Raw genomic sequence first — 6,000 nt, 5'->3', positions numbered from 1 at the left:
GACGTTCATGACCCTACTTTCTCAGCAAAGACACAACTTTCAGCGGTACCGTGCGATGCTGTTGAATTAGGTGGGTGTGCCCACCGGGTGCCTGTTGTATAGAGCTGGCCTGGTATTTCCCATTGTTTTCTATAGGGAGGTGGTCGTGCTTGGGGCCCTCCTGGACATAGCATTGACCTGAGCTTTTTTTTAGTGCTTGGTGCTCTGGAAGCTGTACCTGTTTTTGGAGCTGAAAAAAATTCAACTCGACTGAAAACACAGCTCATCCATCTGAGCTATAACTGCACAAGCGGACTCACCTGTGCAATTATAGCACCTCAACAGCCTCCGCTTTGCTCTTGGGTACCAAAAGTGTATGAAGGCGTATTACCGACACAGGGATAAAATTGCAAAAATGTGCAAAACACAACACACAAAATGTAAAGAAATAGTTAAAATAAATACGTACAAAGTGCAGTATTTTAATTAATTTCTTCAATAATAATGAGCAGTGACTGCACACAAATTGGTTACATTTAAGCGATGTCATGTTGTCTATTCAGTTATTCAATGTCCCAATTTCAGTGAAAAAATAAAAGTTGGCTATGTTGCAGGCACCGTATCCCTGAAGTTCTTAACCCATAATTTCTATAACTACAATGGCCACAATTATTCATCCCCACCTGAAAGTCTTCATCAGCTTCATCACATGATTGTAATGAATTAACTTTGCGTGATTTTATATGCAAAACAATTCGAGCTATTCGCATCAAAGCGTCAGACGTTCAGTAGCTAAAATGCAAGCCAGAGGAGAGAGCAAGACATTTGTACCTGGCCAGTACCAAAACCTGCCTGGGGGGGTTTTGTGAAGAAAAATGGCCTAAACAGCCTGAATTTCTTTACTGATTAGAAAAAGAATGCCAGTAGTAATTACCCCACTCACTTATGTTCATAACTTAATTGAGTTGGATAAATTATGCTGGATTTTTACAACCATTACCCTACCGTAAATTACAATTTGAAAATTCCATGTAGACTATGTTTGTAAGACAATGTGGTAACCTGTGAATGAAGTTATGTTTATTGTTTTACAGCATTGTAAAAGTATGTATTTATCTCACATGAAATGAAACAGACCATTTAATTTCAAACAAGATTAGCCCCTCTTATACATTAAATAAATGCAAAGTTCAATAAATTAGACCATAGGTTATTTAAGCATTAAAAACAAACCCAAAACCATACAGCAAAAGCAAAAAGCGTACTATACACACCAATCAGGTGCGTGCTTCTAATAAATCCATGTGACCAGGTGGCTGTTTCTTTTACATTAATAATTTGGTATAGGACTGAATTGCACATAGCCTAAACAAATCCTCAAATACAACAATTCTCCATTGTTAATTTTCACAGTCTGACCTCAGACTTTGCTGAATAACTGTTTATAGACCCACTCAAATACACACAAAAATGTCACGAGTAACAAGCCTGGTCCTATTTACACCTTGTCAGTAAAATGTATTTTCCTCTCCTTTCCCATTAAAATAAGAGCAGTGGTAATTTTTTTATTTGGTCAAAGTGTTAACTGTCAGAAATGGTTCTGAGCGCTCACATTTGCCACCTGGTGTTGGTTGTGCAAACAACAAGCAGTTCCTTTGGAAAAACAAAAAAATATATATGTGCAAATTTGCCTCTGCTGGGAAGATCTTTCACGGTGGCAGCGCCAACTGAAGCACTGTACATCCTGGGGTACATTTGGAAAAAGAAATCTGGTTTGGTCCAGTATCAGAAGTACATATAATCACTGTAGTATAAAGAAAATACAAAATGATTTCTCTTTTCAGAATAAATATGTCCTGTATGTTTACAGATTGAGACTGCCACAGGTTCAGAGGATTTGGTCAGTTTGGGTCAAATGTGCTTGTTATTTCAAGCTTTGAACCATGTTTGTACTGTATATAATTTTGGAGATAATGGGGTTTATTTAAGACAGGGGGATTCTTACAAAAAAGCCTGGATTTTAAGTGGGGGTTAAGGGGTTAAACTAATTGAAATCAGTTTCCATTTAGAAGAAACCAAAGTACTATTAAAATTAGACAAAAAATGTATCCAATTGTAGTGAAATACAAGAAGCACTCAGAAAGCCATTTCTATATTCAAAGAATGAAAAATGTTCTCACTCTTTATTATTGCAAAAACAGTGCAGAATGTATCACCAGCACCCTCCTAGTATAGCTACAGTTGTGCTCATAGCCTGGTCCTAATAGCCTAGCTCTATCCTTGCTGTACAGTATACACATACAGTTGAGGCTAAAAGTTTACATACACCTAGGCTAAAGATATTCAAACTCAGGTTTTCACAACTCCGCACATTTCATGTTACCATACGTTTCTTTTGGCAAGTCAATTAGGGCATCTACTTTGTTCACATCAGAGGTCATTTTGAAACAATCGATTAGAGACAGATTTATTTCAGCTTTTATTCACTATATCAGAATTCCAGTGGGTCAAAAGTTTACATACACCAAGTTGACTGTCTATTTAAAGTCTGGAAGATTCCAGAAATTGATGTAATTACTTTTTCTAAGCTTCTGATTGGCCAATCGTCATAATTAGGAGTCAATTGGCACCTGCGGCTGTATTTAAGGGCCTAACTTTAGAGCCACTGCCTTTTTGCCCATGATACCATGGGAAAATACAAGCAACTCAGCCAAGACTTCAGAAAAAAATTGTGGACCTCCAAAAGTCCGGTTTCTCCGCAATATCCAAACAACTGAAGGTACCACAAGCATCTGTACAAACAATTGTATGCGAATATAAAAATCTTGGGACCACACAGACACTGCATCATTCAGGAAGGATGCACAAATTAACTCCCAGGGCTAAACAAACTTTGGTCCGAAAGGTTCAACTGAACCCCAAGACAACAACAAAGGAACTGGTGATGGAGTTGGAGGCATCAGGTACCAAAGTATCTACATCCACCATTAAGCCCCTACTCCAAGACCGGCATAAAAAAGCCGGAATGAAGTTTGCAGGTGATCTCCAGGACGAAGACCTAGCCTTCTGGACAAGTGTTTTCTGGTCAGATGAAACTAAAATTGAACTGTTTGGCCATAATGATCAGTTCTATGTATGGAGAAAATTGTTGAGGCTTTTAATCTGAAGAACAGCATCCCAACTGTGAAGTATGGGGATGGCAGCATCATGTTGTGGGGGTGTTTTGCTGGAAAAGGGACTGGTGCACTTCAGAAAATAGGAGGAAGGAGGATTATCTATAAATACTGAAGCAACACCTCAAGACCTCAGCCTACACATACCTCCAACATTGTAACAAAATGGCTTAAAGACAACAGAGTGAAAGTACTGGAGTGGCCATCACAAAGCTCTGACCTGAATCCCACAGAAAATGTGCAGACTGAACTGAAAAAGTGTGTCTGAGCAAGGAGGCCCACAAAATTGACTGAGTTACACCAGTTCTGTAAGGAGGAATGGGCACAAAATTGTATTGTGAGAAGTTTGTGGAAGGCTACCCCAAGCGTTTTATTCAAGTTAAGAAATTAAAAGGCAATGCCACCAAATACTAACAAAGCGTATGTAAACTTTTGACCCACTGAAAATCTGATATAGTACATAAAAAGCTGAAATAAATCTGTCTCTTAGCTATTATTTTTAAATTACCTCTTATGGAAATAAAGTAGACACCCTAATTGACTTAACAGAGGAAATGGTATGCTAACATGAAATGTGTGGAGTTGTGAAAAATATGAGTTTGAATGTCTTTAGCCTAGGTGTATGTAAACTTATGGCCACAACCGTGTATTTACAAATGTGAACTCAGACAATCTGACAAGTGTCAAAGAGACATTTGTTTTAAAAGAGGTTAAATTCCGCATTTTTATTCAGTGAAACTGGTCTACGTGGCCAGAAGCGTGGACACACAGGTATTGAAACCATTGAGGGAATATGAACAGTTCTAAGACAGAGTAAAAGGTCATTTATTTAACCCTTATTTTGCAGAGTAGGTCAGCTGAGAAGTGAAATCACTTTTGGAGTGACGACCTTTGGAACTGCAGTGCTTATGGAATGTGGATTTTGGGGATGACTAGGTGGCCGTCCGCAGAGCCGGTTTTAAGGGGATTCGCTCGGGACGCTGCATTTAACAACCCCGAAAAAACACCAAGTGACCACAGTGACCTCAGGACCTTGACTTGGCACCACTGAAAGCACAGTGCCCCCATCACTATCCTGGGTCACTGGGGTTGGTTTAGTCCAGAGGTAAGACCGCCCCCAGCTGGCTCACTAATACTTCATCCAGGAGCAAAGCACCTTTCCCCAGGAGGTCTCATTCAAGTGCAAACCAAGCCAGCACTTACTTATCTTAGGCAATTTGATATGCGAACGGTACACGATGGTACAGCTACTTAGCTTCAGCGGTTTGTCATGAGAACAGAACGAGGGCCGTACAGCTACTTAGCTTCAGAGTTTGTCATGAGAAAAAAAATTATGGAAATGAAAGATGTTTTTGGCAACCTTGACCAGTGAATGGAATTAGCTATGAATGGACTGACTGAGATAAAAAAAACCCAGCATGCACAGGGCGCTCTCAGGGCCAGGAATGAGAGCCAGTGTGCTAAGCCACGGTGTGGCCCTAACCCTAACACTAATGGCAACCAATAACCACTTCTTCCATTGGCCCTAACCCTAACACTAATGGCAACCAATAACCACTTCTTCCATTGGTCGCATGTCCTGTCAACAAAGTCCTAACGTAAATCCAATTAACTGGTTTCGTTCTTCCACAGATTTTACGGGAATACTGTCATCATCAACACGAATTGCTCAAAAAGACTAATATGCATGTTTAATATATAAAATAAAATATTATATTGTTTGTTTGAGGTAGAAGCACAAAACATTTTTGCTGTTAGAAAACAAGTTTACTATAACAATAAATCTATAAATTCCTTCCAATGAGTACCGAGAAAATATAGTTCCTGCATCATTTAACTTGGCTTATGCCTGTCATTGCAGAACCTGAGCTGGTAAGAGTTCTCAAAATGTACATCAGCTTTAAAGGAAACCTCCACTGGACACAAACAGGAACTCAGATTGCAGCGTTAAGAATATCTGTCATTTGGTTCCTATTTCAAAACTGAAAACGTTTTTTTTTTTGTTATCCAAGTTTCAAAAAGATCTCTATACGCAGTTGGTTTCGTGGTGAATTTGGTTGACTATATTTTGCCGAACGTTTTGTTTTCAAATCACAACAGGTGACTTGTTAGAGAGTCCTCACACCTCTGGATACTGACATGGTCAAATATCCCCCCAAAAAAGGGAGCCAGAGGGCCTGCAATCCCATAGCGCATTGCTCCACTGTGTTTATAAACCAAGCCCACAGTCTTTTTTGCTTTTGAAACTGGAACCAGATAAGGTATTCATCCGCCATTCTCTGAATTTTGAGTTCGTTTTTTGTGGATGTTCCTTCTGAAATCCATTCAGTTGCTCCCATGTGATTCAATACTAAATGATTTAAAAATGAGTTTGGTACTGAAAATATGGCATAACATCCTATTGGTTTTTGTTTGTGATGTTCTTTTCTTGATTAGTAATGATTAGAAAATACTAATGAGTTTCCGATTGCATTTTTTAGATTTAAGGCAATGGCCTGGATCTGATCAACATTTTCCAATACTTTGACTCGTCAATACTAGTTTTCATTTTAATGTTCACCGGCACAGTTCTTTGAGCTCAACCACCAGTCAATTCCCCAAACTGTGTTTGAGAAAGAAAAACGCATCACTGGTGAAAGCAAATCCCAAAACTAACACCGTATGAGTGTATGAATGTGCGTGAATGTGCATGTGTACAAGAGTGTGCGTGTGTGTGCTTGGGCTTGTGTGCATGTGTATGTGTGGGTGTACATGTGCGTGTGTGTGGGTGTGTGCGCATGTGCATGTGTGTGTGTGTGTATGCATGTGCGTGTGTGTGTGCCTGTGTGTGTGCGTGTGTATGCATGTG

Source organism: Anguilla rostrata, chromosome 19 (genome assembly GCF_018555375.3).
Source record: "Anguilla rostrata isolate EN2019 chromosome 19, ASM1855537v3, whole genome shotgun sequence".
In the NCBI taxonomy this organism is placed as follows: domain Eukaryota; kingdom Metazoa; phylum Chordata; class Actinopteri; order Anguilliformes; family Anguillidae; genus Anguilla; species Anguilla rostrata.
This window is presented reverse-complemented; position numbering follows the sequence as displayed.